The sequence below is a fragment of the Amblyomma mixtum genome, chromosome 3 (genome assembly GCF_055824585.1).
Source record: "Amblyomma mixtum isolate Tamu chromosome 3, ASM5582458v1, whole genome shotgun sequence".
Lineage (NCBI taxonomy): Eukaryota > Metazoa > Arthropoda > Arachnida > Ixodida > Ixodidae > Amblyomma > Amblyomma mixtum.
The window spans coordinates 20,840,285-20,862,713 of NC_143014.1; the positions used below are offsets into that span (position 1 = coordinate 20,840,285).

Consider the following 22,429-nt stretch of genomic DNA (forward strand, 5'->3'; position numbering starts at 1 on the left):
TTTCACATCCCCGTAATAGGCGACTCATGTGTAAGCCAAGCATCGGGTGGCTCTATTCCCACAGGAGGTCGTCTTTCTTACTCAGTGGTGATTTCCCGTATGTATGTCATGTTCGTCCCGTATTTGCTTCCCTTCTGTGCTTTATATTGTCCCTCCCCCCTCTTTCGCAACAAATCATTTGGTTGTTAGTTCAGCGCATGTCTGTCTCTTCTTCCGTCCCGTCCGTCAGCGCTGTTTCGTCGTACCACTCAACATAGGGGTTGGTGATGTTCTGCGCACTTTTCTATCACCTGATTGGTGATAGAAAGCGCCCGTGTTGTCGTCTTTCTTGTGTTGTGTCGTTGCGCTAAAAATCCTTTATTATGCCTGATTGGTCGTATGAATGTGGTTTATTTTCCAATAGCCTTTCCGAAAGCCAGGCTGATCTTTTGGTTGACAGTACTCTAAAGTTGTCCTAATTCTGATACCGCCCAGCAAACCACAAACCTCCCATAGATGTCCAGATTAAGTCAGAACGTCTATGTACCAAAGCAAAATCTCTCAGACGTCTTATCTACCAACCTTTTTTCGTGGAAAAGCTGGAGACGTACCCACGACATTATATCTGCCTTAGCCTAGACTCCTCGTAGATATTACTTGTCACGTCCTGGGTATGTAAGTGAGATATATAATTTAAGAATTCCATATTTTTCAATCGTTCGATATTTCGTGTTGCCTTACTGCATTTAAAGTTGGAAATCGCTGTTGACTACAAATTGGAGGCATGACCAGCGCTGCCTGTGTTTTTGTGTTTTTTTCGTGCTCGCTTCACGCCAACATTATCCTACCTAGAAAGAAGAAAAATACGGGAAGTAGTAAAGACAAATCTGAATGCACACGCATCAGGTTTCTGACTCAACTGTACGCAGTTGGTTTGAAATGCCAGTCACTTTGGTCAGGATTCGCATTGTTATTTCATTACCATTCTTACATTCAATTTATACCTTGTGCTACAGCCTGCAAGCTATCTCAACCACACTGAAAAGTCAGGACACACTAAAAAACTTTTTTGTTATTTAGCAGCCAGGACTATATAATAACCATTTTTTTATTAAGCATGTTTTATTCAACTTATCCAATTATTTAAAGTACAAAAATTGGTTCAGTTCAATTTTTGGAAGTTATTTTTTCTCAAAAATGTGTTAAATCTGCTAATCGCGTAGCAATGATAACTAACTATTGGAATGTTGAACTGAGGAAAGCTTAGTAGCTGAATGTGTGACCTCATATTTCTTGAGAATAAACTTCTTGAGTCCCGCTTTTTATCATCATGTCAACACTGTAATCATGTCCACTGCCGGCCAAAAATTTCTCCGTTAACCCTGTGCCAGCGGCGGCCCCCTTATCCCAGCAAACTTCCGAACCTCATCTGCCCACCTGCCCTGATCCTCTATGCTGTGCTTGCATTCTCTCTGAATCCAGCCCGTTACCCTAATGATAATTGGTTATCTTGCCTTCATGCTACATGCGCTGCCCATATGCCTGTTCTGTGCCGCGGACAGGCGGCGGCGGGGAAAGCGCGGTGAATTGCCTACGCCGCCATCGCGTTGTAGTTCGTATCGTATTTTATCAATAATAGCGCAAACTGCGCATGGTGATTGGAGCTGTGAAAACAGTAATATGCTACAATTTAAAAATTATTAACTTATTTTTCGTGTCACAGCAAGCCTGCTACTAAGTACAAAAAAGAGACGATACAAAATATGTGTCAGTTGCGTGTGCAAGCACACTCCGCTCAGCACGACTGCCTTTTAGTGCTGCAAGGGCAACCTTTGACGCTTCATAGACTTGCGTCGGTAAAAGTGGCGTAAATTACTGGGTTTGTTTGTTGTGGTTGCTGTGCTATTCTCTTGTCGCCTATAAAAGTGAACAATTATGCTTTCTTTTGCAGCAACCCTGACTTATTGGGCTCGGCAGAAGAGTATTGATGCCACCGCAGCTGTAAACCTGACGATTATGTTCAACAAGAAGATTCAGTGAAAGCGCCGAGCGCAATAAAACACTGACGCACTCGGAAGTCATCTTGCAGTATTTTGAGCTCCCGTGATGGCCATGTACTCGCTTACTCAACTGTATATGAGCTAGCTGGAGTGCTTGGACGTCCCGACGACTCCATAGGGAAGTCTGTGGCTGGAATGCAGTAGGTCTCCGTTCCATCTGGAATTGTAACAGGTGTCTGCTGCATCTCGTATTGCAGCTGGTTCCAGTCGCAACTGGTTTAAGGAACAAATTTCCAGTTGCAACAACTGGAAATGTGTCCCTTAAAACTGTTGGACTGGAACCAGTTAGAAATTTTCACCTGGGTATTGATCTATGTATAGCCATATTCTCTTTATATAGACGTCTAGACTACGTAGACTGGGCGTACTTACATGTTCCTAAATATCTGATAAATGTCGAGCGTGATGTCTGCAGTACGTACTTACAACGTGAACTGGACCCCAATTTTCATGTTGTAGGTACGTAGATTTTTCGTAAACGGTACTAAAATGGATGTCTAGTGGAGGTGTCTTATGTCCAGCGTAAATATCTCGCTGATGTCTATGTGACGTTTTATGGTTTACTGGGCGGTTACCTTAATAAATATATCGCAAGTAGCGGCAGTAAGCTGATCAGTCTAATTTTTTTAAATACCTTGACATCCCTGTTTTTGCGTACAATGCTGCCGTTCTTCCAAGCTTCCGGTACGCTCCAGGTTTTCAGGCATTGCGCCCACCGGCTGGAAAATTTTTCTAGCACAATGCTCCATTCTCCTACAGCAGGTCGGCACTTACTTGATCCTCACCCGCCACTTTTCCCCTTTCACCGCTTGTCAGGGTGCCATTCCTTCCCCTTTCGTTATCGGCAACTCCTCGGCCACTCTGCCTCCGTCATTGTCATCACGTTTATTTCGCATCCATATACTGCCCTGCTTGTCCCTCAGTGAGTGCATCTGATTTTTTGCCTATGCCTAAATTCCTCTTAACCGTTTTTAGGCTACCTTCCGTACTTTAGAGCATGCTTGATCCTCTCCATATAGTACTTCCTTAGGTCTTACGCTTACTGAACAGCTTTGACAGCGCTGCCAGTTTTGTTCTATCTATGGCATTCGAAGCTTTCATGCTTTATCTATTTATCTTCTACCCACAGCGCCAATTTGGCATCACAGACCGGGGGGGGGGGGGGAGGGGGGGAGGTAACAGTATATTTAAAATATAGGTACGACAAAAAAAAAACTATACAATCATTTATAAAATGAAACGATAAACTACATGAACGCAGTGCACGTGTAAAACTGATCAGACAAGACGACTACAATGGTGCGTTCCCTACAACGAAAAGCCATTACAATAAAAAAAAAGACACGGAGTGCAAAGTTAACCACAACTCTGATACCGTTCTACGCAGTTGCCTGCAAACACTGCGCATGCTCTTTGATAAACTGGCGGCACGCAGAGTCTGTGAGTAAAACGATGTGGCATGGCACAGAGACGACAAGAATGTGCCATTCGATGAAATAACTACAGCAGTTGATGACAGTCGATTCCACTGAGGGATAGTTTGGGGAAAGAAAGTTGCTGTCTTGCGTCTGTATTCGTGCACTTTGTGGTTATGGTCTAGACGAACGGAAATGTGATATGACTTGAAAATGTATGTTTCACGCAGGATGCCGATGTAATGATAATAAATGTTGTGGAACAATTTGAACAGAAGCTTTTCTCTGCAGTTAGTTTAGTTTATGGGGGTTTAACGTCCCAAAGCGACTCAGGCTATGAGGGACGCCGTAGTGAAGGGCTCCGGAAATTTCGACCACCCGGGGTTCTTTAACGTGCACTGACATCGCACAGTACACGGGACTCTAGAATTTAGCCTCCATCGAAATTCGACCGCCGCGGCCGGGATCGAACCCGCGCCTTTCGGGTCAGCAGCCGAGCGCCATAACCACTGAGCCACCGCGGCGGCACACTCTGCGGTTGTCTAACGATCCTCATATTAATGAATTTTTTTGCTGCTGTGGGAATCAAATTTCCATCTTTTACTAATATTCCCAAAACGTAGCGAGCTGATAAGGCCTGAATTCTTTCTAGTTTTTCTTTATCAGTTTTGCTAGGAGGATCTCATAACGTGCATGCATATTTCTAAACCGACAGTGCATTAGCTTTGTGAACGACCTCACCGGTAGCTTGTGGAAACGAACACGTATTTCGGCACTGAAATCCTAATGATTTTCTTGCCATACCAGCAGAATATTCTGCATGGCGATGTCATGCCTTCACACCGTAAGCACACCATTTCTTTTACCGCCCTGCAGTCTGAACAGCCCTTTCATCCGTCCAACCCGATGACACTGCAGCCATCCTAAAGCCGTTTACTCTACGCGCGCTCACGTGGCTTCATTTCGAAAGTCAGTTTTTCTACAATGACGGCCTTCCGCCCAAATCGCCTTGTTATCAGACCATCACCAATTCCTGACCTCCATCAGAGGTTATCTCTAACCATTACCATCGCGCTTCATCGCCTCGTCGGGGCCGTTGAAGCATACACAAATAAATATGAAGCAGCTACGGTTTTAGGACGTCAGCACAGAACATTGCGCGCATGACGCAATGTTTCTGCATTTGAGCCGCAAATGGCCATGACTGCTGGGGTCGCCGAGGCGCCTCATTGTCGTACCGTCCTTGATACGATGCTTCTTTGCTCAAGCCAGAGCCGACTGCTTCTTCGTCTAGCATGCCACTATTCTTTTCATTTTTTGTAGCAATAACTATAGGAGGAAAGGAGAGGGTCAGTGCGAGCCTTTTTTTCCTTCGCCTGCTGGGAACCCCTCGAGTGAACGCCCCAGACGCCATAGGTGTCGACGCAGCGCGAAACACGGGGACAAGACGAGCACAGGGGCACAGCGCTGTGTCCGTGTGCTCATCTTGTCCCCGTGTTTCGCGCTGCGTCGATAATGTCCAACCAACTTGCCCAAGCTTCCAGTTTGTCCGCCATGGATGCTTTGCACGAACTGCGAAGACCTAGTTCGTCATGACGGAGTGTGCTAGGCGTCCGTGGACAGAGCCGAGACGTGCTCGGGACGTCAGCTGGAGGCCAGAGCACGAAAACATCCCGCAAATCCCAAGATCAGAATTCAAATGACAGGTGCTAACCATCCTTTGAGCTTTTTCTCCGTCAACCGAAGTGCAAGTGCACGTAGGGAAAAACTGCGCAGTTATTCCTTACAAATCACGATGCAGGTGTTATGAACTTTGGGCTGTAAGTTGCCGATTGCACGAATACGAGGCAATGTGCGCGGGTTATTACGCACCCGGCTCCGCCGTCTGGACAGCGGCGGCCGTTGAGGAGCGTGCGCCACGACGACCATCGGTTAACGCTACTAGCGTTCATCTTCCGTCGCGCCACATCGTCGGTCCTTTCGGCTTGAAACATTGCCACACGCTCGGACTCCTCGTACTATCTTTCGGGAGTCTTTCCTTCTACTGCAGCAATTGCGGTTGTTTTTTTTTTTGCTTTGGTTTATCTGTTTCTCCGCAGCTGCAAAATTTTTAGAGAGGCGCATGCCATTTTGCAATGCTGGCGAAGCACTTTAACATGTGTTGGGCATCGTTAGCGAAGATTGCTCTTCCTGGGAATCGAAGATCGTGTTTTCACCAAATGGGATAAAGTCGTCAACTGACCAGAGCGTCAGAGAAGCTAACGTGGAACGCGTCACCGATCAACGTCATTCATTACCATGCATTCAGGAAACCGTGGGTTTTAAACACTCGCCGCGTGGCCGGCAGTCCAAAGTGCACGTAGAAACACAGAATAGGAACAAGTTTCCTCTGACGCCCACAGAAACACCGCTCATGCGACGCCCACCTCAAGGCAGCCGTAACGACGGCGTCATTCAATGGGCCGCAACCGCTCCATTTTTAGGAGCACGTGCGTGTCCTGAAATGCCGTGAGAGTGTCGCAACGGCAGCAGTGGACGCTGCTGCGTTCTAATGCGCGCCAATGTAGTGCGCTGAAAACAGACAGCGTGTGGCAGCAGCTCGTTAGGCTGGATCCGCTGGTAGTTCTTTTCCAGAAGTGTACTGCGTGCGCATCGCTTTCGCGAATAGGTTTGTGAAACATTGCTCAACCAGCCTGGCTCCCGCTAGGTGCACTGTAGCGCATGGGGCGTAGAATGTTCCACAATGGCAGGGGACGGGCCGAAACAGCTGCGTAAATGAACAACGGCACAACAAACGATGTCGTCCGACAAACATTCGCCCAGTTGGAGGTGTCCGGAGAAAGCGGCTCGGAATGCGCCTTATCGGCGGCCGCACTGCGCCACATTGACCAGATGTTCACGTCTGCAACATGAAATTTTCGGCAGAGGCAATAAAAGACGTCGTAAAATATTTTCCATTCTTATGATTAAGCAGCACCTCAATTTCATGTGCCACTAAAACAATACTGAAACGTGGAAAGAGATATGGAGTTTTCTTGAACATGTATAGAGACAAGAAGGTCTTGCGTGCAAGTATATACAATCTGCCTTTTGTGGTATCTGGACGATTAGTGCAAGTAATTTTAATTGATTGGCGATTAACGATGTGCTTTCTCGCGATTAGCTTGCTCTCACCTTGGCCTTTTCTCCACATGCAGTAGTACATGGCGAGACGAACACGTGACGGCAGCCAGAAAAAGGAAACTGACAGGCCGCTGGGTTTGGAGATGGTTCGCGGGCGCATGCACAGGCACTTCGTCGCTGCTGCACTACAGCTTTCTGGGCTATCAGAGCAGCGCTTCAGCATGGTCTTCTTTCGCCCACACCGTCATGTGCGAGGGCAAGAGGGCACGCGAACGGCGCCTCCCCCGCCAGTCCTCGTTCGGAGGAAGGTCGTCTCCGAAAGTCCAACTCTTCATGTCGCTCGGAGTCCGTCCCGAGTCGACCAGAGCAGGTCGCCTGTGTGAACGCGCCTTTGGGCCACACTGCCCAAGTAGAGGCGATTCAGGCCGAGACAGTGGGCACTCGCGGCGAATGTAGTCAGACGGCTGCCTCAAGGCAGCGGGATCCTCCCAGGAGCGCGACGATGGTGGACATCGTGACTTTGCGATATGCTGCCGCTTGAAAGCGACAGCGCGGGACCGAAGGGGAACGCTTTCAAGAACGAGGACGAACGCGAACTGCTCACAATAAACAGCACGCAACTTCGCACGCGAGTCCGTAAGCACCGTGGCGTTCGGCGCCCAATATGGCGCGCGTCTGTGAAGAGGGAGAGCGTCTGCGTGGGGTTCGCCGCATTACGACAAACGAGCCCTTCTACGAGCCTCAGTTGCGAGCAGGGGTCACACATCACGACTCCAACAGACAAAACGATAATGGCGCCTTAGTCGACAGGAGTGAGTCGGAATCGGAGAGAATGGGAGAGAGAAGAGAGAGGGAGATAACCTGAAACGCGGATCCGCATAAAATTTTTCAAGTGGATCGAGCCAGAAGGAGAAATAATTTCAACAACCTCCATGTTCCACATTAGCTCGCGTCGACAAAGTAAATGCCCCCACGTTTCACATAATCTACAAAACACATACAATAACAAATTTTCTGTGCTCCACTTATCACTGAATGATCCAGCTAACATTGTATTGCTGCAGTAAAAATACACAAAATTCTCAGTTGATCTGGAACGTAAGTGAAACCAGATTAAAAATGGACACGCTTCTTTGTGCGAATTATTCGGAGAGTTCGGAGTACGCATTACCGGCCGGGACAGCGGCGTGTTGGTGCCGAAAAAACGTTATCCGATTGACTGAGGAAGCGGAGTGGCGCAAGCCTTGCGAATCACGGTGCCAGCGCAAAATCGCAGAGCCACTTCTGGGCTATGCACAGACACTAGAAAATAAACTCGCAGCCCCGTTCATTCAAGAACCAACACACTGTGGTGGGAAAGCGTGCGCGTACTGTTGGCCACCCCTACGTTGGAGCATCGCGTTTCGGTGAAAGTACGCTGACCCTCATTAGTAACCTCAAGCCAACTAGGAGGCGCGGTTACTTTTGAAATTCCCAGAGGTCCATTTGAGGCATACGCGTTACGTTCAAACTATGGGACAGCAGTTGCCGACAAGTTCAGTGTAACCCCGCCTTCCCCACCTAAAACAAATTATCTCGGAAATGAACACGAACCGCACCAAAGAGAAGGAACCGCTTTGGCAGCGATTCCAGCACGGCTGTAAGGGCAACATACGAGGTCTGTTAGAAAAGTATCCGACCTTATTTTATTCTGCGAACACCAGATGGATATGAACCAAGCGCGCTTGCATCAGCCGACCTTGAACTTTCTGCATATGCGCGAATTTTTTCACGCCTGCCGAGAGCGTCAGTCGCTGAGACGCAGCGTTTGAGTGAGGTAGTGCACAGTGCTCTCGTCGGTTTTTTATTGCAAGGAAAATGGCGGAGTGACTGGAGCAGCGCTACTGCGTCGAATTTTGCCAGAAACTGGGCGACAGTCAAGTGGAAACCATTCGGAGTATTCAGACGAGTTTCAGTGATGATGCTATGAACAGCCCACAGATTAAGCAGTGGTACAACTGGTTTAAAGACGGCCGCACACAGGTGGAGAGCGAGCCACGCTCCGGTCGGCCATCAACATGCCGAAATGATCAGCTCACTGCCGAGGTGAACGCTGTGGTGATGCGGGACCATCGTGTGACTATCAGAGAAATTGCAGAAGAGGTGGACATCAGCACTTTTTCTGCTCGTTCCATTATCACCGAAGATTTGGCAATAAAGAGAGTTGCGGCGAAATTTGTGCCGAAGATGCTCACGGAGGAGCAAAAGCAGCTTCCTGTTCAAGTTTCACAGGACATGCTGGATTCCGCAAACAGTGACCCCGACTTCATGAACACTATAATCACTGGTGACGTGTCTCTGGCGTACGGGTGCGACTCGGAAACCAAATCCCAGTCGTCACAGTGGAAGCATTCCACGTCACCAAGACCAAAGAAGGCCCGCCAAGTGCGCAGCATTGTCAAAATGATGCTGACTGCTTTATTTTACTCCCTCTGTTTGGCACACCACGAGTACGCACCCCACAGGGTCAGAAATGACCAAAGAGTACTACAGGGATGTCCTCCGTCGCCTACGTGGGGCTGTACGGCGCAAGAGATCGGAGTTGAGGTCAACAGGAAATTTGCGCAGCCTTCACGACAATGCTCCTGCACATTCCTCGCACTTTGTACAGACTTTTTTGGCGAAAAATCAGACTCCTCTAGTTCAATATGCTCCAAGCTCTCCTGACATGGCCCCCTGCGACTTCTGGCTGTTTCTCAAAATAAAGAGGTCATTGAAAGGAGCGCGATTTCAGACAAGAGAGGACATTATGGCTGCAACGACCGCTGAGCTAAACTCCATTCCCAAAGGGGCCTTTTCGGAATACTTCCAACAATGGCAGCAACGCAGGGAGAAGTGTGTGGAGTCCCAAGGAGACTACATTGAGGGTGATAAGGTTTCCAACGCTCCAGTTATGCCAGTTTTTTTTCTTCGGCCAAAGGTCGGATACTTTTCTAACAGACCTCGTATACTCGTCACATGCGAATCATCAACTGGCGACCCTTACTGCAAACTACTCGTGGCGAAAATTCTGAGCAGAGTGCAATGCGTTACTCGGGCTCACTGCGCGGCAGCTGGCTCTGATCGAGTGATGGGAAACCGCAGAAGAAAGCCTGTGGATGCACAGCACGTGGATGTGATCTCCGATCCGCGTCCGAGTTGCTCACGTCGCGTACATTCGCTTATATTCGAGGATCTCTAGTTCACGGCACCCAAGCACAGGTGCATACTTTCGAATTACTGTCAGTTTTCCTTGAAAGGTGCAGAAATGTAGAATGTTAAGATCCGTTTCTCCTTGCCAAGAGCAACAAGATTATCTATAATTAATCGTTCGCGAACAGTAGTGATTGGGGCCCTAATATTTTTACCCGAAGCGCTTTACTATGGACTTAACATGCTACTCTTCGTGCTATTTCGGAACTTCATTTTTTGTCTGAAAAGTATTTCACCTACTCCAATTTTCGGCTCGTGAAATATTTTGGTACAATATTTAGTTTGCAGCAAATCCAACGTACACAAGAGGAGAAAAATTATACAAATCTCAGGAGCGGCACTCGAATTTGATGTAAGCATAAGCAACAACAATATAATCAACCAATCTCCTGTAAAGCACAGAACATTGAGTTTAGAATAATTAAAGCTATATTGTAGCCACCAGTGCACGAACAATTTTTTTGCAATTTTTGCTATCAAGAACGCACCTGCCACTACTCCGACGTTGAAGCAGTGCGTAGAAAATCAGGAATTTTTTTTTTTCGAATAGTAAAAGAAAATGTTTTTTTTTTTTTGTATCAGGAAATCGACTCAAATATTTTACAGACAGCGATAGAGAAGGTCGCGCACACTTTCTGGTACGTTTGGCATGGAATAAATGCACATAACTGCGAATATCGAGAAGTGGCGAATAATCCTCGCCAGTGAAAACCAGCAACAGGCGGCACCGCCAGACGTGCACTGGATATCGAGCATTGGGCAAGCGTGAGGGTCATGCCTCGGTAAAACAAGTGACGCGCGTCGAAAGCCAAACAGTGTGGTAGTGGAAGTAGCATTCACATTCTTGACGGGATATGGCAGCACTTGATCCGAGCACGTGCTGCGTGTCACGGGGAAAAACCAAAGAGGGCTGGGGACTCGCGAGAGCACTGCAGCGCGAGTGCAGCGCTCTCGCCGAGAGCGACGCCGGCAGCAGAGCGGAGAGACGTGCTCACCTTGGCGAGCCCTGCTACAGCCGGCCAGGGGTGCCGCGGGGATTGCTCTGTGGGCCCCCTTCGGCAGCCTGCTCCTCGCCGGGAGGCCGAGGCGCAATCGATGCTGCACCCCCCGCGCGCGCATGCGCCCGCGCCCACGTGACAGCGGCGCCCCTCTCCTCCGGTCCAAGGCGAGGGTCGGTGCCCTCGAAATTCGGTTTTTCGAGCCCGCAGAAACGCGGTCACAGCTGATCCACTGCTCAGCAAGCGATTCAAGTTGGCGCCATCATCATCCTTATAGCAGCGAATAGAAATTCACAAGCTATCCTGCCGTCGAGAGCAGATGTAAGCATGAATTGCACTGCAGGAAAGGCGCAAGGTAGGTATTGACAGCCTCACTAGAACAGCATCCTTCATCAGCAGCTTTTTTTCTTAGCGAGCGCTCTCGGCTCTCTTTGCCGCTTCTATGTGTGGCGAACACCGCTCCGCCGAAGAGAGGATGGTATGTGCTGCACAGAGCATGGGGCTTTCGCCTCTGCCCGCCGCCTCCGTCACCACCAGGTCGAAGGAGGACAAGTTACGGCTGGTTGCTGGCCGTGTTGATGGATGGAATGTCACCTAGGATGCCTTGATGATGTCCGCTCGCCTGCACCCTAAGTGTCACCGGCGCAATATTACTAATCTCCCGTCCCATCCGTCCCTTTTTCATAGGGGTGCGTGAATATCGAATCGAACATTCTTGTACTCGAGTAGGTGTACGAATCAACCAGGATTAGTTTTCAAGTTTTCGAATAGGCCATGCCTTAGCTTTTTCAACGATTGTTTCGGAAGTACACTCTTAGAAAAAGGTAGTGGTACTTACTAACTTTGGGGTAGTAACTGGTTGTCACAAATTTTACTAACCTGTTAGCAACTGCAGTTAGTAACGGGAAGGTAGTCACATCTACTAGCCCATTGAGTTAGTGACGGCTGCTACCCGCAGTTAGTAACGGGAAGCTAGTAGTATTTACTAAGAAAACGAATAGAAACTCGTGCTGGCGTGGCTTGTTAAATTTGTGCATACTGGAAAAAGAAACAAAATCTACATTGTCAATTTGACTAATTACCGAAACCAGCCAAAGCTATCAGAGCGTGCTGGCCGTAAATCACACACATACGTTTAGGTTCATTGCGCATTACATGTATAAATTATGCGAGGTAATGGCATGAAACAACCTTACCGGGCGCACACAAAGGTTCAGAATGCAAGAAAAGCTCAAACAAGTAAGAGTCACCGGTAAATCTTCCTCAGTCATATATACTCCGTAAATCTGACTATTAATTACGGGCTAGTTTAGAGACTTGTCACACAGGCGCGCTTAACCTCGGTTAAGGTAACCGCCGTTTTCGCTAACTGTGGTTACTGCTGCTCACACGGCGGACCTGACCGAGGTTACGTCGCTAACCTCGGTTATCGCGAACCGAGCTTGGCGACCTCAGTTTGCGTCGTTAACTGAGAAGATGGGGGCATCGATTGACGGAAAGTGCCCGTAGGCTTACAAGTGCGAAAAGCGCACGAGATGGCCCGCTTCAAGAACGTACTTTTTTCGCACTACATCATGTTTAAACAGCAACGCGTTGAAATAGGCAGTGTGTATAGTGCCGTCCAACGGCGCTTTTATGCAGGCTTCGAGAATCGTCCGACGGCGCAGCAACAGCGTACTGCAACAACGTCCCGCGGTGCTCAAGCCACGCATTCTACCGCCGTTACATCGAAAAAGGCGACAAGTTCACAACTCCCGCAGCACCGGATTCCGCGAGCCTACCCCAATAGTGCCGCCCGCGAGCGCGGCGGACGACGGCGCTCTGGTGTGCTTGTCCGTAGTCGTCGCTAGGCCTAATTTGTTTCGCATCGAAGCCACAACGGACTGCGCTTTTGAATTGATCAGCGCTATAGTAGATGGTTTACTCATGGCACTGCCTTCCTGACTACCTCATTGCCTGATATTAAAAGAAAGGATCGATTTCAGCGACCCCTTAGCAGCGGAGCTGGCGTGCAAGCGGATCGGGTCAGCCGCGCTGCAATGGCAGCAGCTGCTACGCGGATTGTAACATAAAACTAGCCTGTATCGCAGTTATTACTCCTACCAGCAACTCTGTACAGGTATAAGTAATGATTAAAGGAAATAAAAATAAATAAAAATACACAGAATAAAACAACATGAATAAAAGTAAAGAATTGCAGAAAGAAAATAAACGAATGCAAACAATCATATTTCGCTCTGCATGAAGGTTCGGCAGAATTGCGACGAACCTGATACAATTTTTTAAGGCGGAAGCCTTTAATGCCTCATCGTTGTAAGCAGGACTTGTCGACAGAAATGTCCCGCTTTTCAATTGGTCGAAATGGTCGTCACGTCACAGTGCGCGGATTTCAAACGGGCCAATTGTAATTTGGCTAGTAACCATGCAACCAATTAAAGGGACGGTATGGTGATGCTACAACTAAGTGGAACTGAGGTTAATTAATTGCATAATTAACCAAGTGTCCTAATTAACCTTTCTAGTCAGACCAGATAAATAAATAAAACCGAGCTCGAAATTGGTCGAGTTGGGGAATCGAACCCCGGTCTCCGGAGTGCGAGACGGGCACGCTACCACTCCGCCATGCCAGCTCGATGGTTTGGAATGAACAAAGGCGCGTCTAGTAAATACGGTGTCTTCGTTCACTTCCATCTTCTTCCCTTCCCGTTAAGGCGAGGTTCAGGTGTCCACCGAGATATGCGAGACAGATACATTTCCTTTCCTCAAAAACCAATTCACAGACGAGCAAGGCGTAAAGGCGAACGGGCGATGGCGTTCTGTGGACTCCCTGGCAGCGTTGCAAGACGCTGTCGCGTTCCACTCTTCGAGGCGATGCTTAAGATCTTAACCACACATCAGTGACACAAGCAGCACCACCGCGCTTAAGGCTTCCGCCTCTCCGCACTTCAGGCCAACAAAGGGCCCCACTGAATTTTTGAAACTACGCCTCTGGCGCTGCAGGAAAGATATGTGCAGTAGTCGGATACAACTCAAGAACTCAGCGGCTTTTCCCCGTCAAGCGTTGGCCGACTCTCATGAGCCTGCTAGGATGACAACGCAGGGAGCGGCGCCACTGTGGATAAAGGGAGAAAGAGTGCTCATCGCTGGTGACTCAAACTTGAGGAGGTGAAAAAGAGCTATAATGGAGGGTGTAAAGGGTGATAGGCGAGTAGCAGTCGGGATATTCTCAGGGAGGACAATGGACGCGGTAATGAGAGAGGAACAAAAAGGGAACTTTCTGATAACTTTGCAGCGCGTAAATTGGTAGCGATAGCGACGGGGCTAGATGATGTCTTGGATGGTGACGCCGCACATAGCGGACAGATTACCTGAGGGAGTTGGCGACATAAGGCCGATAGCACAGCAAGCGCAGATCGTGGTGTGCACTGTTCCGGAGGTGCAAGGACGGAGCGGAGAGGTTGCCAAGCACGTGGGGACTTTTAATTGAGAGATAAGGAAGTTAAGCCTGTAACAAGGAAGCAGGCTTTGTCAGAGGCTTTATACGAGATGGCATCCATTTCAGTGGAAGGGTAGGAGCAGGGATCGGCTGGTGCCTGGCACTGCCGGGTGGTTTCTTTTTTAGGGGGTCCACGGCGGGGTAGGTATAAGCGAAGTACAGAGTGTAACAATCGCGGCTGAGCCCAACAAAATGGCCGCTAGGAGGCCCAGGGGGGGAAACTTGTGACTCTGTTGTTGTGACTTATCTTCCCCAAAGTTGCCTCCGTTTCCGGCCTTTTATTTTCTTTTCTTGTTGCTTCTGTGGGTATGTGCATGTGAGTGCATCTACACCCCACGTGTGTCTAGTTAAATTCCACTCTGCCCGCCTTGACTCATCCTGCCAAAGGAGTTGCACATGGCGGAAGTCCCCCGCCCTTTCCACATTTGCTTCCTTGTATTTTGTTTACTCGTTTAAGTGAACAACCCGTGAGTGCATCTCAAATCTATGCTGTGCTTCGGCCACTGTCTGTTTCCATGCACTTTACTTGCTGCCGCTACGTGACGACTCAGGTCGGCGTCCATTCTTCTCTCCCGCCTTTTTTTTTCCTTTTTTTTCTCTTCCTTCAGCCGTTCTTCCCTCCCGCATCGTCTGCTTGTTTTGGCTCATGTGTCGCGCACCTGTACAGATGAAGACCCTTTGAGAAGCAAGAACCATGCAACTTCAGTCTTGAAAAAGGACAGGCTCTGTCCGAAACGTCGACTCCCAATAAATGTTTACCTAAATGAAGTGTTTCTCAACTCAGGAGAACGCGTTAAAAGTGCCTATCCGCGCCTGGTCGTCTGCTCGCGGCGTATACGGTCAGAATAGGTACAAATCGGCGCTGTCTACGTACCATAAGCGTATGCACGCTTACGTATGCTACACGTAAGTATTTCGCGCGGCGTTACGCCATTTGTCACATTCTAACTTTTAGTTAAGCGTATGCAAACGGAGATGCAATCATAATTAAGTTCAGCCTAGTGGCACTATCTGGTTGTTAGAACTGAAAGAATTCTGTCAACGAACTGACGCTCCTCTTTAGGACTAGAAGCAGCAGAATCGTCACTCTAAATATAAAAAAAAAAATAGCGAAAGCATGATCATCGACTTCCATTTGCGGCGCGAACAGTTATACGCCTTTCCTTTTCTCAAAACCATCTCAGTTTGAGGGAAGGTCCATAAGTGGTTACTCTGGGTCATAGAGTTTCTAAATGCTACCTAGAGGGAAATTTGGCGCCACCGCCTGTGCGAGTCTCCTAAAGGGCACTTCATCCCCCTTGGGAATGCCGAGAAGACAGCATGAAGACAGGGCTTGGGCCTGAAACGTAACTACGACAGCAGGAATGCAAATTATCGCAAATTATGCAAGGAACCGTTGTTTTACAGTCAGTATGTCCTGCAATAAAATATGCTTACTGTGCATTGCAATAAATGAGCACGAAAGCAGATATATGGGCGTAAACGAGCACCGAATTTGCCCATGGCGAGAGGGCTTTCTCATCATGCCGCCAAATTTTGCGAATCATAGAAAACAATTTTTTTTTTTTCGTTTAACAGGGGAGGGCGCTACGAGCGGCTGAGGCAAGCGGACGCGTCTCACATCGCCTCCGCGGTTTTTCGATGCTTTCTGCGGATTTAAGTCTGCGTCTTCAGAAACTTTTGCGGGGACCGACGCCGGAAGTCTGCAGGACTACCGGGATAACAAATCCACGGCAAGTGAACTGACTTTTTGTGCTCACATCACGATCTTCAGTTCGCCAGCTTGACGACCAAGCTAAGCCTAACGTCGACTCTGGCCGCCGACGCCCGTAGGGTGCCGGCGAGGCAAGTCACCGGCCTCTTGTGGCCCAGGACTGCACTCGGAGGCCGACATGGAAGTTACGGTTGAAGGTGAGACGCTATCGCCAGAGGACTTTTCCATCCAAGCCGGATGGTTTACGATTGATAAGTCAAAACGCAGCGCTCGTAAGAGCGACAGCCATGAGGCAGGGGGACGCCAGGATGGCGTTCCGAACGAAGGAAGACAACAAGATGGTCAGCGAGGGGCTGCCAACTCAGCTAAGACGGAGGGCAGGAAGATGGCAATGCGTTCAGTGGAAACGCAGCACGTTCGTCTTCCCCCCGGACTACATAAAGTCGTCATTAGACCGCAAGGCGGACTTCGACCGCTCTCAGCATGCAAAACTGAGACGGTCTCTGACATCGTGAAGTCGGCGGCAGGTATTGCGGCGGCTGACGCAAGAGATGATATCGTCCTTCTGAATCAGAAGCAAAACACCATTCTGGTAGGCACCGACAGCTCTGAACGAGTGCGGAAGTATATGAATATTGGGCATCTCACTTTAGGGACGGAAAAACTTGCAACGTTTGCGTATCTTGTGACGCCGGATGGACACGGCAAAGGAGTTATTCACGGAGTTCCGCTGACTCACACGATTGAACGGGTGCGTGAGAACCTGATCAACAAGTACAACCCTGAGATTGTCGGGGTTAGAAGATTAGGAAAAGACTCGAGCTCTATTCTGCTGCTCTTCGCAGATGAAAAGGTGCCATATTGGATCTACTACGCGAGCACCCCCTTTCGGTGCCTATTATATAAGAAAAAATACGAAGTGTGTTTCAAGTGTGGCCAGCTCGGACATCGCGCCGATGTCTGCCCGAACGCAGGCGTGGTCAAATGTCGAGGATGTGGCATGGACAACCCAACGCAAGACCACTCGTGTGAACTTAAGTGTGCTCTTTGTGGCAAGGGACATGAACTGGGACACAAAAAGTGCCGTGAGATGTATAGGATTCCTTACATACTCAAAAAGCGCCAGTGGGAGAAGAAGACCCACGACAAGACGGCAAATTCATCAGACAATACATCAAACCGGAGGAGCCGACCTAGGACCAAGGAGGAAGAGGGCTATCGCGGCCGCTCGGTTTCCTTCCCTCGTCTCGGGTCACGGGGCCATTCCAGCTCTAGGGACCGTTCCGGCTCCAGGGGCCGTTCAAGATCCAAGCCCCACTCTGGTTCCAGGACCGGGCCCCAGTCCAGGGGCCGCTTGAGCTCCCGAGGGCGATCACCGTCGGTGTCTTCAGCCAAGAACAAGACGGCAGCCGACCATAAAGAGGTGAGCTGGGTAGGTCGATCCTCCCAAAATAATTCGGATAAGGGGGCAGATGAGCTCCTCCAATTGAGAAAGATGGTTGAGACCCTTACTGACACCGTAAGGAAACTTACTAAAAAAACAGAACAGTTAGAGAAGGAAAATTCAGAACTCCGGAAGATGGGCCAATCCCGGCTTACTCAACAACCAAAGATAACGCCTGCACTGGTGGAGGCGGCGGCCGGTGTCAGTGATGCCTCGGTGGCGCCACCATCGCTTCCCCCGCCTACAAAAAAGAGGACGTGTGACAACACGCAGCCCGAGCTCACGCTCGCAGAGGTATGCAGGAGGCTAGAGGACAAAATTGCTGCCCAGGTTCAGGCCACAGATAACAAAATTCAGGCACAAATTCAGTCCATTGTTAACGTTGTTCAGGAAATCACTACAGAAACCAAAAGGCTAGGAAACGAGCTGTTAGCTATGAATGCATGGCGGCAGGCCGTAGAGAATAAGACAGACGCTATTACGATAACCCTTCAACAACTTCAAAATGGCCAGGCAACATAAGGACAATAGATATACGCTCTGGCAGTGGAACTGTCGGGGATACCGCCGGAAGCGAGCAGTTCTTCAACAACTCCTCATTGGTAAAGACTGCCCGGACGTGATCGCTCTTCAGGAAACTGGGGGGATTGCAAAATTATCAGGCTATCAATCTTTTAATACCTCTGGCGAGAAGGCGGGAGTTACCACCCTCGTCAAAAGAAACATAACGGCTATTGCGCATGACACGGGGATCAGCCACGTAGAGCACGTTCTTCTAGAACTCATTCCGAATAATAAAATTAAGACCAGCCTATTTGTGCTGAATATATACAGCAGTCCAAAACAAAGAAAGACTCGCTTCGGGTCGCTTCTTCAAAAAACTCTACGCATTGCTAACAAACAAGCGGTGGTGGTAATGGGGGACTTCAACGCCCATCACGCTGCTTGGGGGTACCAGAGAGAATGTGTCAAGGGTAGAGAGCTCTGGCTCGATATGCAACAAGGGGCCTTCACCCTACTTACGGACCCTCAGTCTCCCACTAGAACGGGAAATAGCGTCAGTACGGACACATCTCCGGACCTCACCCTCGTTAAGAACGTCGGCAGCGCAAACTGGGTTAACACTCAAGAAAATTTAGGCAGTGATCACTTTATTTTGGAAACGGTAATTACTGCTGGGCCCTATAAACGCCCAGGCCGACGTCACTCACTTGTTGAGTGGGACGCCTTCCGAAAAATCCGGGAACAGAGCGCTAACACCACAGAAATTGATGACATTGAGGAGTGGATAAGGCAGCTCCAATTGGACGCTCGTAAAGCGACCCAGACTGTGGCGGAAGACTCAGGCCTAGAAACAATGGACACCCGCCTCCTCCATATGTGGCAAGCCAAAACCAGTATGGAAAAGCGACTTAAAAGTAAAAAGTGGAATCGTAACCTTCGCAGAAGGATAGCAAGGCACAACAAAGAGATAGAGGAATATGCGCTCAAACTTTCTAGGCAAAACTGGGAATCGCTATGCGACAAAATGGACGGGAATATAAGTCTGGCTCGCACATGGAGTTTACTCAGATACCTCCTAGACCCTGACGGATGTAAAACGGCCCAGAGGCAAAACCTCCAAAAGATCCAGCATAAACATGAGGGTACAGAGCAAGAGCTGCTCGATGAGATTCGATCTAAGTACATAGGGGACACCGAGAAGGTACCTCTGCATGGTTACTGTGGGATACCCAACGATCGCTTGGACGAACCCATTACTGAATCCGAAGTGCGAGCAGAGCTTGCTAGATTAAATACTAATTCAGCGCCCGGACCGGATGGGGTAAGCAACAAATTGCTCAGAAATCTCGACGACAACTCTATAACAGCACTCACTGCCTACATGCAGAAATGTTGGGAGGCGGGTGAGATTCCTAAGCAGTGGAAGTCGGCTAAGGTGGTACTTATTCCTAAACCGGGGAAACCTTTGTCGATCGAGAATCTAAGGCCTATATTCCTAACCTCCTGTGCAGGGAAATTGATGGAGCATGTAGTGCAGACACGTCTCAACAACTACATGGAAGACCACCATCTTTATCCTATCTCCATGGTGGGATTCAGGTCTCATCTCTCAACGCAGGACGTGATGCTGCAACTAAAACATGAAATTCTGGACTCACAAACGCGGGACGCGAAGGTCATTCTGAGTCTTGACCTGGCGAAGGCTTTCGATAACGTCACGCACAAGGCGATCCTGGATAATCTCAGCCTCCTGGGAGTAGGCCCGAAAACCTACAACTATGTTAAAAATTTCCTTTCCGACAGAGTGGCCCAAATTAACTTCGGGGAAAGTAAATCAGACTACATAGAGCTAGGTAGCAAGGGGACCCCGCAGGGATCTGTACTGTCCCCGCTTCTTTTCAACGTGGCCATGATCGGGCTTCCTAGCAAACTAGCAGCGATTGAAGGTCTCAGTCATTGCATGTATGCGGATGACATTACTATGTGGATTGGCAAAGGAACTGACGGTCAAATAGAGGAGACTCTCCAAATGGCCATAGGAGAAGTTGAAAAGTATGTAAATGATAGGGGGCTTAGGTGCTCCCCGCAAAAATCGGAAATGCTTTTTTACCAACCAAAGAGGAAATCACGGTCGGATCCCCCGCGGATATCTCTTAAGGCTCAGGGACTCGATACCCCGACGGTGGACAGGATTAGAGTCTTAGGGCTGTACATTCAAAACAACGGTTTCAATGGAGAAGCAATAAAGAAGTTGGAGATATGCGCGCAACAGACTATGCGGCTCATCCGCAGAATCGCAAATAGGCGCTATGGCATGAAAGAAACGAATCTAATCAGATTAGTTCAAGCCTTTGTAATAAGTAAGATTGCTTACGTAGCTCCTTTCCTTAATCTCAAGGCAGCGGAGAAGTCCAAGCTGGAAGGGATCATTCGCAGAAGTGTCAAGCAGGCGCTGGGTTTACCAATTCGGACCCCCACCGCAAAACTTTTAGAACTAGGTCTTCACAACACATTGGATGAAATTGTGGAAGGCGTGACAGTCTCGCAGTACGAAAGGCTGTCGGGAAGCGTTACAGGCAGGCAAATCCTCGCGAAACTAGGAATAAATTACGAGAGTCAGCGAGGTCCGAAAGTGGACATGCTTAAGAGCGTGCGCGATAGGCTGATGTTCCCACCACTACCGAAAAACATGCATCCCGTCCACCACAAGGATCGCAGAGAGAAACGGGCTGAAGCCCTCGGCAAATGTTTCAAAAACTATCCGATAGAAGACGTGGCCTACGTGGACGCAGCTAATTGCGGGAGGGGGAGAATGGTGATAGCGGTAGCTAGCGCCGAGACATATCTCCGAGCCGGCGCTTCGATCACGACGGACATTCCCGAAATTGCAGAAGAAGCCGCCATCGCAGTTGCAATAGTGGGCACGGATGCGTCAATGATAGTCAGTGACTCAAAGGTAGCAGTGATGAACTTTGCCAAGGGGAGGGTCTCCCCTCTGACGAACGGAATCCTGCGGACTGCAAGGGACGACCGCAAAATTCGCATAGTCTGGACACCTGCACACGCATCCCTGGCTGGAAATGAAGCAGCTCACGAACTGGCTCGAGGTCTTGCTTTCCGAGCCAGTGGCCATACCGAGGGCTTCGCAGACAGGGATCGTCTTGTAGGTTACAGAGAAATCACACAACATTATAGGCTCAATCGAACAAAGTACCCCGCTGCTGATAAATCATTGACAAAGAGTCAGGCCACCTCTTGGCGCCGTCTCCAAACTTATACGTTTCCGAACCCGGTTCTGTGTAGTCGTTATTATCCGGGACAATATTCAAACGAGTGTAAGCAATGCAAGGCCAAAGCGGATCTCAACCATATTCTCTGGAAATGCCCTTTTGCCCCCCTGGAGGGACAAAAAATAAAGTCACTTGAACAATGGGAGGCTCTCCTACTCAGCTCCGATCCGGAGACTCAAACAAAAGTCGTCCAACTGGCCGAAGACGCCGCCAGGAGCCAAGACCTTCTGGCCGTCGTTTAGGCGGGGGGCCTTATGCCCTTCAGACTGTTGGCAATAAACGTTTTACAATCCAATCCAATCGTTTAACAGACATATTCTTAGTGCAAATATTCTTGCAAAAAAAATTGTAACCGCTTAAAATACTACACTTTAGAAGCTTATATTTTCCCACTGTGAACAACAGAAACACTTCATTAGTGTAATCTGCTAATCTGCTGTAAGGAAGCGTTGCTGTACCATCAAAGCTGGAGAAAAGGAAAATACTCGCTAACGCCGTGCATTGGGAGTCAATAGTCGTTTCTGCTTCCGCCAGTCCATGGTTGCCAGTCTCGAGTGGGCTGTGTAGTCGCGTGCTTTATGCATAGCAGAACAGCCTTTTTCGTCAGACTTATGCCATTTTTATTATTTTATCAATGCAGTTCTCGCTTGCAAAGTTGTCGGGGCAGCACTGTCGTATACCGTGGACTGCACAAATCATCCATGAAATCGGAAAGGCATTGAAGAGAGCGCGTGCGGGAAGCATGCAAAGGCAGCCCTGGATTTAAATGGCCAGTAGATAGATGTGTTGCGAAAACGGGGAAAGTCTTAGTACCAATTACAAACTCTCGAATATGTTCAACCCATTTCGTGGATGGTAGACGCACGGAAGAAAGTGCGGTACTGGTGTTGAATCTGGAATACAAGCGGTGGGCAAGTGCTTTTCTACTTTTATCGGGTCGCGCATTGTTTAAAAAATTGTTTTCGTTACCGTGAAATTACTGAGACCATGTCGTAAGAGCGAACGTAAATTTACCTCTGTCTTGTGTTACATTTGGCCTGGTTATCAGTGGTGTGATCGGGGTGGCATACCAAGAATTTGACGCATTGTGGGCAGGTCTGAGAACTCGAACTCTATTTGTACGTTGCAATAGGAATATGGGAACTGCAAACTTCCGGTCACTCCTGGATGTCGTC

General features: G+C 48.9%; 1 protein-coding gene across 4 annotated transcripts in view; it reads right to left on the reverse strand.

Annotated features, from left to right (window-relative positions):
- The window catches only part of LOC149349400 (uncharacterized), a 59,615-nt gene extending 48,730 nt beyond the window's left edge, over positions 1-10,885 (reverse strand). For 3 of the 4 annotated variants that reach the window (XR_016290057.1, XR_016290060.1, XR_016290059.1), the window contains exon 1: positions 10,804-10,872. The gene's annotated coding sequence lies outside the window, so the exon portion shown is untranslated. Of the gene's footprint in view, positions 1-10,803 lie in introns of all 4 variants that reach the window. The other variant, XM_089578296.1, reaches the window with a different exon arrangement.
- Positions 10,886-22,429: the final 11,544 nt, after the last annotated feature.